Source organism: Stegostoma tigrinum, chromosome 9 (assembly GCF_030684315.1).
Source record: "Stegostoma tigrinum isolate sSteTig4 chromosome 9, sSteTig4.hap1, whole genome shotgun sequence".
In the NCBI taxonomy this organism is placed as follows: domain Eukaryota; kingdom Metazoa; phylum Chordata; class Chondrichthyes; order Orectolobiformes; family Stegostomatidae; genus Stegostoma; species Stegostoma tigrinum.
Window position 1 is genome coordinate 51,545,413 of NC_081362.1, and position 13,932 is coordinate 51,559,344.

General features: G+C 39.3%; 1 protein-coding gene across 49 annotated transcripts in view; it reads left to right on the forward strand.

Moving 5' to 3' along the window:
- The window catches only part of nrxn1a (neurexin 1a), a 1,700,803-nt gene that overhangs the window by 1,308,084 nt on the left and 378,787 nt on the right, over positions 1-13,932 (forward strand). The window lies entirely within an intron of this gene.

Genomic DNA, 13,932 nt, shown 5'->3' on the forward strand with positions numbered 1-13,932 from the left:
ATTATGAATTTGAAAATCTATCTCACCATTACGAACTAAATTGGGGAAATTAAACATGTTATCCTGGCTTGAGGGTGAAATATAAAAGGATGCTGTGATAACTAGATATATCCCAAGCCCTACATCTTACTTCCTGATCCTAATTGGCAATTCTTTGTTTGTAATTTTAGCCCTTCCTGTGGTGATTTGGGTAATGGAGGGACATTTAATCAGGGGGCAGATGAGATGTGGGTGCCTCGATGCCCCCATATTGACTAAACATTGGTGATTAAGATCTTTGGACCTGTTTCCCATTTTTTTGACCAACTGAGGATGTTGTGAACAATTAATGCCCCCTTAAGTGCCTCATCCTAAGCATGAGTGAAAACCTATTTCAATCTTCGTAATGGTGATAATGGGAACTGCAGATGCTGGAGAATCCAAGATAATAAAATGTGAGGCTGGGTGAACACAGCAGGCCCAGCAGCATCCTGAGATGCTGCTGGGCCTGCTGTGTTCATCCAGCCTCACATTTTATTATCTTCAATCTTCATAATGTTGCTTGCCTGTATGGCTCAGTGGTTAGCACTGTTACCTCACAGGGCCAGGAACCCAGGTTCAATTCCACCCTCAGGCACCTGTCCGTGTGGAGTTTGCACATTCTCCCCGTATCTGCGTGGGTTTGCTCTGGGTGCTCCAGGTTCCTCCCACAATCCAAAAATGTGTAGAAAAGGTGGTTTGGCCATGCTAAATTGCCCATTTTCTCCAGGTATATGCAGGCTAGATGCAAGATTATGCCAAAGGATATGCAGAGTTACTGGGATGGGATAAGGAGGTGTGCCTGGGTGGTGTGGTTGGTGGAGACTCGATGGTCCGAATGGCCTGCTTCCACACTGTAGGAATTCTGTTATTCTATAAAATGGCAAGCAAGATTGCTTGTTGTTGGAGGACGGGAGGTAGCTGTGCCTGATTGAGGGACTTGGCTTTGAGAATAACAGGTGTGGAGGCATTGGGACTTAAAATGTGCTTTCTGCCAATCCCCCTCTCACCAATCCCTATCTGCAGCTTGGCATCCAGTGACTGCCTCAGCCCTCCATTGAATCTTGTCCTACCAGTATCAGCTGCCTCACTGATGGCACAGCCAAACAATAGAGCTGTCACCCTCTGATTAGCTGGCAGCTCTTGTCACAAGGGAACCCCCCACATCCAAACCTGGAGTCCATAAAGTTGAGGAAGGTCCATCTGTATATATTTAAATGCCTGAACAACCAATAATTTAGGTTGCCTGCCCAAGAAGAAGCAGCAGAATGCTTTTTTGGCTCTCCAGGATTTAGGCATGATCCCGGTTGCCTCCTTTAATACCATCCTTTGTTTTGATTCTAATAACATTGCTATAAAATTGTCTGTTTGCAAAGGATATTGAATTGTCGCAATAGTGCATTTTCCTTTTGAACAAATAAAGCAAAAGAAATAAACTGCGCTGTGCAGTTCCCTTAAATGAATTTGTATAAATTTGACGTTTTAACCAAGAATTTCTGGACTTCTATTCCACTATTTTCTAAAACATTCAGCACAAGCACTTCCTCAAATATTTTATATTCAGATGAAGCAATTTGCTTGGACATGATAGCCCATTCCTAAAATTTCAAGGTATCCACTCTCTCTGACTCTACTTTCTCAAGAAATTAGATCGTGAGGGTATATTTTCCATAGTAACCATAGGGAAATGTCAGATAGCCAAACAGAGTTACCAATGTGTTTATGATTGCATTTGAGAAATACTGAGAATGAATAACACTTCAGAAGAACTGCAGTGATAATCAATGCTGTAATTAACTCTAAATTAACGGGGCATTGTTTGGCATGTTCAGAAAAAATACCTAAACTCACTAGATCACCCACTAGGATGCCGAACTAATGTGAAGGAATGTACATCACTGTTAATAAGGGGTCACATTTGACAGTAAATTTTGCATTAATAAGTGGCTGGATGAATGGCAGATAGTAACCCCGTGAACTGGTAATGTGCATTTTTTTGTCATTTTTGTTACAGTGATGTGGAGAATGCAGACCAAAATAAGATGCAGTCTAAAATAGGCTCTATTTTATAAGATGCAGTTGGTAGGCTCAATTTTATAAAATGATTTACTGTGAAGTTGTTTGATGTTTTGTTCCATTGTGATTATGATCAATGCAGTTTTGTTATTTTAAGTCATTTTATTTTGTTGTTTTGTTATCCAGGGATGGATAGCTGCTCTGAGCAGATGTTTCAGGCTCATTTCCTTTCAGGATTGATTATTTTAAAGTGTTTGTAACTTTGCTAAGGAAAATATGCATTGGGCTCAAAAAACTGAATCCAGCGCTCTAAACTGGAAGGAAATATTCTTCTGGATAGCTATCATCATCCTTTGCAAAGTAATTTTCTAGCGTTTACAGGTACAAATCATGATATTGGCTGTGATTTGGCATTAATTTGGAAAAGCCATCTGAAACTTGCAGCAGAAGTATTCTTCTAATATTGAGAGAAAGGACATTCTTTAACTCGATGGTAGATGTTCTTTTGAATTTGGTGATGCTTTGCCTGGATTTCGAGAACTTGATAAACAGTGGGTGTTAAATGCTATCCATATCTGGCACTGAGTCAAAATAGGAAATGAACACATAAGGACACTGATCATTTTGAAGAGGAAAGGTTTTGTTTCACATTGATCTTTTTAATGTTGTGTAATTCTGTAGCAAATTGCAGACCATGTAGTGGTAGTTTCACTCATTATGAGAGAAAAAAGAATTCATACGCTTCAAATAAGTCATAATTTGTAGTTGTGATTTATAAAATGCCTTCATAATTATGTTTTATTTGTATTGCAACACCAAGGAAAATCAACTTTTCGTAATGGATGTAAAATTATACATGTGTTTCAACATTTTAGGTACACAATGCTTTTCTTAGTCCTCCGATCAGAGATCAATTCTTCGTTTTGTCGTAACTTTTTTGTGGTACTGGTCTGTCCTGTCAGTGTTCTAGTCAAATTGCTGGAGGTTATTGGGGGTGATCCCGCCTGGAGTTGTTTGCATTCTTGTCCTCACAAGACTTGTATCCTGCTTAATGAACTAACAGGACAACATCACTTAAGTTGTTGCTATGCTCTTTAATTGCATATATTTGTGTCTCTGTCTGCAAGCTGCCTCATTCAGGCAGCACTAACACCCTTGTACCATTATCATGGGAGACTAATGTTGTTTGGTTTTGCTTCAGTTTCTCTCTATGGAGCAATTCATGTGAGCATTCCAAGTGCTGTTTTCCTGTTCTTTAATTGCTCATGTCTCTGCAAAACACCTGGGTGTAGAGTTTCCGCTAGTTTTATCAGCACAATTTGGATAAAATCAGATAAACCAATGCCAAAGATGGCAGAAACTCCTAGCACAAGTTACATCAAGCGCAAATTAAAGTTCTGCAATCTTAAGTGCTGATTGGAGAATCTTTTGTTTCAAAGCCAGCCGATTCACCAAATTGGATATGCTCCTAGACTGAAGTAATGAGGACAGTGAGTTTTTGTCTATTGTGCCAGTCTGAGCAGGACATAAGTTGCATTTGTTTGTGGATTACTCATCATGTTTGAGTGCTGTTACATATTAAAACAATCTTGAATTTGCAAAGAAATTGACTGGTGTGCACCAATGAAACTAGCAAATGGTTCAGTTTTTTTCTTCAATTTTAATGACTGAAAATCAGGTTGTTGATTGTCAAAGGACTGGCCACTTAGTAAGAGTGCTTTTTTGTGGTAATCTACTTTCAATTTTATTCGTAAAAATGCATCAATCACAGCTTTGAAATATGCCTTTTTTTTTGAAGTGAAGAAAAGATTATGTGACATTGCACTGACCAGTTATGATGGTTTGTGGAATTTTTATATTTGAGGCTGTGCAAATCTATTTGAATGGAAACTTAAAACTGTAACCTGATTGGCACAATTACAGATAACAAAGTGTAGAGCTGGATGAACACAACAGGCCAAGCAGCATCTTAGGAGCACAAAAGCTGACGTTTCGGGCCTAGATCCTTCATCGGGGTCTAGGCCCGAAATGTTAGCTTTTGTGCTCCTAAGATGCTACTTGGCCTGCTGTGTCCATCCAGCCCCACACTTTGTTATAATAAAATGTGAAGCTGGATGAACACAGCAGGCCAAGCAGCATCTCAGGAGCACAAAAGCTGACGTTTCGGGCCTAGACCCTTCATCAGAGACCATCTCTGATGAAGGGTCTAGGCCCGAAACGTCAGCTTTTGTGCTCCTGAGATGCTGCTTGGCCTGCTGTGTTCATCCAGCTTCACACTTTATTATCTTGGATTCTCCAGCATCTGCACTTCCCATTATCTCTGGCACAATTACAGGCATGATTTGGACTCAATCTCCTAACTGAACCAGAGTGCAGGCCTGCCCTGCTGCGCATTTAAGCTAAAGTATGTTAGTTTCTAACAATCTCTTCTAAAAATTGTCCCCTAGAAGTTTTAAAAAAAATGTTCATTTAATATGGTTTTGTACTGCCCAATCTGTTTTGAAGAAATTGATGCGAGTAATAATTTTTAAAAATTCTTTTCAAAAGTCTTTGTTTTTCAAATTTATTTCATTCTTTCCCAGAAGAAAAAAATAATAAAAGACATTTTGGACATAGCTGCTAAATTCAAAGCAAACTCATTTCAACTTGACACCTACTTCGAAACTAAGAATGTTTTCAGTGGTTCACGCAGGCTTTTTATTCTTTTGAGGAAATGCCTTTTCAGCATAAAAGCATGCCACACTATCCAGAAAGTCCTTGCAAATACTACATTATATGTAGGTCAGTTGTGCTAGGATCATTATTGTAGAACTGATGAATGTGGAGATAAAAACTATTCAGTTCAGTCTTTTAACAGAGCGGATGGTTGCTGAAGTGATTGAGTCTCTGTCACAAAATGGACCCAACCATGAGGTGATTAGCTTTTCCTTAAAATAGCTGCCTTGTTATTCCATGGCATTCATTACTGGGATAAAATTGAAACCAAAGCTAAGGTTTAGGCAAACGAAAAGTAACTATGGAGCTGGGACATAACATGTTTACTTTGTTATTGAATTTGAGAGTATCCTAAGTGGAGGCCTGGTCTTCCTTGAATTCAGAATTTCTTTTCACTGGGTTGTATTTTATGAAGTCACTAGGGGTTTTTCCCGCTGGCTGAAGAGCTGATGAGAGATCCCAACTGACCCTCAGGAGTATTAAGCATCATTCAGGCAGCTAATTAGCACCAGCAGGCCTCTCCTTTGACCTTTTCTGTGCCTGGAAATCCCATCTACCTGGAGCAGCAATACTTTTAAACAGCAGTGTAACTGAGGAGGCTGTGGCTTCTGTGAGAATGGCACCTATAAAAGGCCCAGCATTGAGGATTGACCCAAGCCACATTTCGGTAATGTTGGAAAGGGTGTCACCGCGGGGCATTGGTGGGGTGGGGGTGGGGTGTAGTGGCATTGGAATCACAGGTGTCACTCATGTAGGAGACAGGAAGGTTGGGGGATACTTTTCAGCAGCTATGCCTTCCTGGCGATATGCCACCTGCCATTGGACGAGGAGACTCCCCTACACCTTCACAAGATGATGAGCAGGCCTTTCCTGCATCATCATTATTATGAAGATGCAGCCACTATGTTATGCAAGTGATGGTGGGATGATGTCTTTAAGTGATCAGTAATTAGCCAGTTAACCGCTTCGATGGGCAGTGGAGTGGGATGTCTGACCAGGAGCCCTCACACTCCTGACACATCTGCTAGCAATGTGATAGAGTTTAGATATGCCTCCATCTCGCTTAATTAAATGCCCTTCCTCCTTCAAACATGTCAGAAGCAAGGCCGTAACATTCTACTTGATAATGCTTCAGATTTGATTCGTCAATAAAATGTTGCCAATATATCAATTCTAGTTTGATATTGTTTTGATGTAAAAGAAATGAATTATATAGTCTAGATGGAAAGAGATGAAGAACCAAAATGGCAAGAGGTGAACAAAGATTAGTTGCAATGATTCAATCACGAAGAAATTTAACAGTTAAAACAATATTTGTGTTGATTACTTAAAATTTGTGCATTCATAATATCAGCATTATCCTACCAGTGATTGATACAGTGCTAACTGGGAAGGTGAGAGATGCTGATCCTTAAAATAGGAACTGTATGTTCTTTTTCTTGCATTGCTGAGATCAGTGGATATAAAATGAAATTGTGAGATGTGCACTTAAAGTAATCAAAATGAATGGCTAAAATCAGTTCTCCATCACTGATGTTTTAATTTTACCCTTCAGTGTGATAAGCAAAAAAAAGATCAGGGCAAAATTGTACTGGTCACCACAAGCAGTACCACAATATTTATATTAAATTATCGTTTCATGGAGCATTAGTATTTGCTGTTCTGATAATAGAGTGTATACTCATTGTTCTCATTAAGTTACATGAGAGGTTTCTAGCAATTGTGAATTTGACAATGGATCTTTTAAATGCATGTTTCAAAGTTTCTAGTTGTTGGGGAGTATCACCCTCCACAAAGCATTCAATTGTACTTGTGCACTTTCATCTTCATTATATCAAATGTACCATTTTCTGGTACTTGCTTGGTAAATTGAAGTAGTGCCATTTATCATCTTCTTGATCTTGCAGTCCATGCAATTTGACTTTTGATGAAGCCTTCTCTGAGTCAGCTAGAAAAATGTTGAGCTATGAAAATGATTCTGTATTACTGCCGCTGGCAGAATTAATCGAGAATGAATATTTACTCATCAAGTTTAGTAGTTGCTGCTCCAATTTAAAGCTAAATATTGACCATTACCAGTAGGTCTTTAATGATTACCTAATTATGGTTGAAAATTTAATATTGAAATTTGGGATCGTTCTACACCTACTGTAGCAATGTACTTGGTGGCTTTTGCAAATGACTGTATTTCTTGTCCTGCAATTTCCTTTTCTTCCCCACATTGCGTGTCATCTTAGATTTGGGGGTAGATTCAATCCAGTTTCTGTGCCAGTGTTGGTTTTGAACTAGCTATTACGTGATTTGAAAAAAATCATATGATCTCTTTCCTCCAATCTCCTATCCTTCCAATACAAGAGTGCTCTTTCACCATATTGTGCCATTGACAGTTTCTAACTTAAATGCCATGTAGGAGATCTTTAAACAATGCTGTTTGTCCTAATTACACAGTGGTCTTACATAATCATTCCTTGAAAGCACAGATAAATAGCATAAAAAAGCCCGTAACTAATTGCTAATTAATAATATTATTCAAATCACTAATGAGGTCCCTACATATTCTGAAATCAACGAAGAGGTGTTATTTTCTGCTTATTTACTTTGGGTATCTGAAACAGCCTTGATTGATCAAGTTATTTGATGAAAAAAAGACTAGAAAAATATAAAGATTCTTTCACAAACTGGAGCAGGAGAATTGGAGTAGTTGAAAGCCCATTCTACTTCTTCAAAACAGCAGACAGGTAATAAAGACTGAATACTTTTGGATAAAACCAAAATACTGCAGATGCAGGAAATCTGAAATAAATACTCAGGTGGTCTGTGCATGTTTGGAGAGAGAAACAGAGTTGACATTTTGAGTCTGATCTGACTCTTCTTCAAAAATTAAAAGGAGTAGAAAATTTTTAATATATACTTTTGGCAGAGGCAGAGGAGGGGTGAGGAAGCTTTGAAGGAATCTGTAAAGTGCCTAAATAGAAAATGAGGTCTTCATTGTCAGGTTTTTATTATACTTGTAGAACATTGTCTTAGGCACAGGACAGAAATGTCAGAATGAGAGCTATTTGATTTATTGAAATGACAAGCATCTGGAAGATCAGAGTTATTCCAGTGGACAGAGTGGGGGTGTTCAGCACAGTTGTCCTCCAGCCTGTGTTCGGTCTTGCCAATTTGATGGACATGCACTGTGAGCAGTGAGTACAGTCAACAGGATTGAAATAAGATCCTGCTTCACCTGGAATGTGTGTTTGGGGCTTTTAACAATGAGGAGGTGAATAAGCAAGTGTTATGCCCTCTACAGTTGCATGCAAACGTGCCATGGAAGAGTGAGTAAGTATAGGAGTGACAGACACATGGGTCAGGGTGTCACCAAAGTTTCTATGTCCTTGTCTTCCACTCCACTAGTCTCCACATTCAAAGGATGTATCCTTGCCACTTCGAACGTTTCCAGCAGGATGTGACCACCAAAAACATCTTTTTATCCTCTCCACTGTCAGCATTCTGGAGGGACACCCTGGTCCATGTCACAGATGCTGCCAGACCTGCTGAGTTGCACCAACATTTTCTGTGACTGCTTGTAGATGCCCAGCTTACCAGATTTAAAGAGGGTTGATCTGATTTACTACATAACAACTCACTGAGCAAAGCAACATAGAAACTTGTAATTATCTGTCAGTCTGCTGTATTTCTTTCTTGCAACAGATCCTAACCGCAATCTCTTAGACAAAATTCGTGGGAAGAGTAGCTCAGATAGTTACATGTGACTTTGTTAAGTATACCTTTTCCCAAGTGGGAAGAAATGTCATGAGTTAATCATACCCACTAAGTAGTTTCCAAGTGAACATGTTCCAAACTGCTTCAAATATAATTATTGTTCTTTGAATGTGTTTGTAACTACCAATGTCTGCACTGCAAACTTGAGTGATAGGATGAAGAGTAAAGTTACCATAGTCTCAGAGGACCATAGGGTTTTCTGTCATCAAAGAGAGAGAGATGACTGGTTATGGTTAAACTGAGAGTCACCATGCCTCGGGGTGGGGAGGGGAGGTTGAGAAGGTGAGACATTAATGGTAACTTCAGTCAGTATGGGGAATTGAAGTGGTGCTGTTGGCCAATTGATATCACCAACCGCTGTACCAGCTTTAAAATGGCTTAGTAATTATCCCTGATCAAATGTCTTTTCTGCTATCAGGCAATAAATCTTCTCGTTATCTGAGAAAAGTGACCCTTCTGTAGATGCTCTGAGGTGGTAAGTCCTCTATTGTGAAACAGTGTATAAGCCCAAGGCAAAAGAAGATTATTGATAGTGAACCATATCAAATAGCTTTACACAAAACCACACTCTAATAGAAGAAGCAAATATCACAAGCTACCAGAATTGATCATCTCGGAGAATACCCCATCCACTGGCTTTAGCTGTAGTCAAATACAAATGCCAAAATGTCAATCTAATAGTACAATATCTGCTCCAAGCTAGTGTCTCATCCAGAGAAAAGCCATGAAGTATTACAGATTGGCGTTGGCTTTTAGAAATAAAAATGAGCAGCAACACTTCACAGTTAATAAATGATGACTTAAGCCAAATTATATCTATTGAAATCCGATATCAGTTAAGCCCTGTCATTCTTGTTGCATCCAATGCTGCACCATTCTGTCCTACTGAAGGTGATGCTCCCACTGTGCAATGACAATATCCTCATTTTCCTCCTTGGAAGATTGCTGCCACTATGCCAGCTCTTCAGCATCTATCACATCCACTTCCTGCCTGCTGCAGCTGTGTAGGTCACAGTATGTAAAGATAACATGGCACACACTCTCTGGACTTTACTACAAAGCTCACCCAGGCCAATCTAATAATTAAACCCTCAGCTTTTAGAGGCCTATCACATGGTCCACAATGGCCCTGCTGGAAGAGTGGACTGGATATTTACATTTGCATCACAATTAATTATGTGCATCCATATGTCCCCACCTAAACTTTAAATTCACGTCTGCCTCCCTGCATAACTATGCCAATTGTTATACTGCACCATTCCACAATTGAAGCTAGGGTGGTGCTGACCGTTGATGAGCCCTCCAACTACCAGTAACCCATCTGCTATGTTGTCCCTCACCCTAAGTGCTGAGTCACCTCCCTTCACAATTATTGTCCTATCTGCATGTTAACCAGGATGGTGTCTGAAGCACATGAAGTGTGTTTGCATTGTTTGCTGCCGTTCTGAAGATGTGACATTGATATAGCATATGGCTGTTCAGTAACACTGCAATTTGCCAGTCAAGTACTTTCACCTGGAATCGATTTGTCAACTTAGAAATATCATCAAGGAGAATATTTTGGATAAATCAGATGCAATTAACAATTTTCAGCTTCTCGCCAGAGTGACACAAATACCTTGTGTCAGTTTGAATTCTTTACATACCATCTTTCCATGTCCTTATCTTTCTGCATTGATTTTTATTGTCATCTCAGCATGCTACCTTGCAGTGCCAAAATTGTCATCTCCACCCAGCTTTGGCCCCTGATAATCCTCCCCTTGGCTTTCAGTAAGCAGATCCTAGATCTGATCATGATCCAACCCTCTGAGTGACTTGGAAAGACGGGATCCCTGACTGATCATCCCCTCACTAGTTGCACTAGACCTGCAGGACTGAACGTGGCCCACTGCTTGAACTTTAGTGATATGGGACCCCTCACCATAGCCACCCAAACGGCTAACTGTCCACATCCAAGTTCTGATATTGAAATTGGATATTACCCTTAATGATTGGTGGCATTCCCTGACTGTTGACAGTCACCCTTGCCTGAAGCACATGAAGTGTGTTTGCCATGTAAGCCACTAGTATATTCTGAAAATGTAACTGTATAGCAGCATGTCCACTGCCTTGACTGATCATTGCTGACAACCGTGACAAGCTGCCTGGCTTGGCGTCTGTGATAAAAAGCAAGGCAAGACTGAATTACTGGGAAAGTTTAAATTCTGAATGAGGCAGCAAAGCGTAAAGAGGCAAGACGATGAAGAGATGCTGTCTGTGACCAAATATGCATGAAGTGAGTGAGCACTAAGAGAGCAAGCTCGCAGCCCTGAGATGTGCCCTGTTCTGATGCTAAGCTCGGTACCTGTCATTGTGCACAAAGCAGCCTGGCTGTAGCATTGCAATGCAAAGTATTAGTGTGTTCCCAAGTGCAATATCAAAATGATGAGCTCTGCTCCAAGTGAGTATGAAATTTTCCATGATTTTGTGGTAAGACTAATATGTATCTGATGCCAACCTCTTGTAGATGGTAGATGTGGGTGATCACTGCCTGTGCTGAACTGGGCTGTTGGGGACCTCTATCTAAGGTGTATCTGCTCTAACTTTCATGCTGGGAATTGTCACCATCTTGTTTCTCTCCTTTGCGTGTGAGTGTTGCATGTAAATGAGGTACACTTAAGTACTAATGAGATGTAAATACATGCAAACAGGTCTCACATGACTCAGACATGAATTTCTCATCTTGACTTTCAAACCTGGGGTGTAAATTTGGACTTGTGTCTTGAATATCTTTTCTAAATATTTTTCCAACTGATTTGCCATTGCGCATGTCTATTGGGTTCTGTGATATTACAGCATTGTAAAAGGAGGTATTTTCCAAATTGACCTGTTCAGAGATGTTATTACACATTTCTGGAGCAGGTGGTTCTTGAACCCAAGTCTCCTGGTTCAGAGGTAGGGACACAACACTGCACTATAAGGGCACTGGGATTGTAAGAGGACTATTTGTCAGTCAGGAATTTTCACGTGAATCTTTATCTATTTAGAAATATAATGTTCAAGAAGGATATATTGGATACATCAGCTGCAATTAACAATCTCCAGGCATCTTATCAAAATGATCCAATTATTGTTATCAGCAAGAATTCTTTTCATCACATCTTTTAATGATCCTTCTCTTTTTAAATTGATTCTTTGAAAAAATAAAATTATTTTTAATACATCATACAGTGAATGTTGCTTATTAGCATCTATTCCATGACCCTTTCATTTGTAGTTCTTTTGAATGTTAGGCTGAGCCAATAAGGAAATTTTAAATTCATCCTTTGTTGACTAAAAACATGTGTTCAGAAATTAGATATTCACTGTCTTTTTCTTTCAATCCCAGCATCATTTTCTTTGGAAATAGTATCCTCTTACTAAAATTAAGCTTTGAATCAAACTGAAATATAATCTTGAATGTTAGCAAAATTTGACAACTTCCTACTGACAATCACATGCTCAAATAAAAGAATGTTTTATCTTTTTGCTGTGCTTTATGTGCAATGTCAAAGCAAGCTTGTTGTGAATATAAAAAGCACAGAATAAGTCTTTGTTTGTTACACTAGTGATTATAATGTGATTTATTACAGTCATGTTATGTTAATACCTCACATAGCTATGCTGCTGCATTAAATCATTTGCAGTACTAAAATGTACATCTAACCTTTCAAATGTAAATCTATACCAATGCTTTAATAATCAATAGGCAGATAAAAGTCCCTCTTTTAGTGCTCACATTGCCTCTTGTTCCTCAGAGAGCTGTGGTGTGGTCTATGAAAATCTCCACCTCGGTGATTGATTTTTCCAACCAATCAACAGTTGTTACACATTTTGCAATCTTTTTTGAAGGCTAATGGGATAGGCCATGAAAATTTTCAACATGGTAATTGATTTCTATGACTATTATTCCATTTATAGGAATTGGTCTCGACACTATGAATTTCACAGGCAGCTCTGTTAGTTTACAGACAATCATGTTAGGCTGTTGACTGCTGAGCAAGGAGCTTCTCTTGCCTAGTGTGTTAACTACATAGTGGAAGTGAACAATTATGTTGCAAGCTGATATAAAAGCAAAATAGATAACAAGTCAGTCAGGAACATAAAAGGAACAATAAGTCAATATCTCTTTAATAGCAGTTAATCATAAGTCTAGGTTTTAAATAAAATTGAAGTAAATGGAAAAGAAAATACTTTCTGTGTCTAATGTTATACTATTAATGCTGATTTTTAAATGCTGTCCCTATGCATCAGTAATTTTTTGCTGGCAGAAACAAATCTGAGTTCAAGTATTTGAGCTAAATTGTATAGCCGCTTTGGAGGATGAAAATGGGAGCTGAATTCACTTCATTTGGTGGCAGGATCTGGCTGGCATACTATTGGTTGTAGCCAATTTTGAGGCTGACAGTGAAGCTACTGTCCAATTAAGAGCAGTGACAAGCCTGCAAGATCAGCCAACTCAGAAGGCTCAGCAGTCTGAGACATGCTGCTGCGCATGGTTGTTATTGCTGAGGCAGCAGCTCCAAGAAAGGGCATTTCAGTGGCTGGGTGGCCTGAAAGTGCATGTTCACTATGGATGGGGGATGTTAGGCTTCACACCCAGGCTATGGTGTTCAGGGGGATAGGAATACCAGCAGCACTATTGGGTAATGTCCTAGATCCCACTGGCAAACCACAACAATTTACCCAGCAGTCTTTCCACATGACAGATGCCCTCCAATATGCTCTAAGCCTTCAATATACTACTTCCAAAGAAAATGGTGCTGGGATTGAAGGAAAAAGGGCAGAATGTTTGCTGATTACGAGAAGTGGCCCTTAAATTACCATTAAATGACTCAACCAGGGTGTGGCCAAATCACCAGCCTACCCACCACTGATACTTTGGCATTGCCGTGGGAAGACTTGAGTTCCATTCCCAATGAGAACCATTGCTACTTCTTGCAGCCCTCCTTCTGTCGCCAAATGAAAGCTCAGTTGCATGGCCTTATATGTATCTCTTACATATGGAGGACATCCCAAAGTTATTCGTGGAAGTTGAATTACTTTTTGACACAATTTTAACTTTGTTAGTGGATAGGATTTGACTGGGTTAAAATCTTTTCCACATTCACTGCCATTTCGTCAACAAACTTCGCAGCCACCTTGTTGACTGATTGATCTTACAGATGATAAACTAGTTAAACTGGAAACATGTGGATGGGACCTTACTATCATCAACACAATTATGAAACTAGCATGCAATAAAAGATAACTGCGAGAATTACGTTTTGGTACACCAGCCAGGATACGTTGCAATGTAGCAATACATGAGAGCAATAATTTACTTTTTAATATTTTGCAGAAATGAGCAACAGAGAAATTTGAGTTGAAATTTGAATGTTAATTTAGTCACACTTA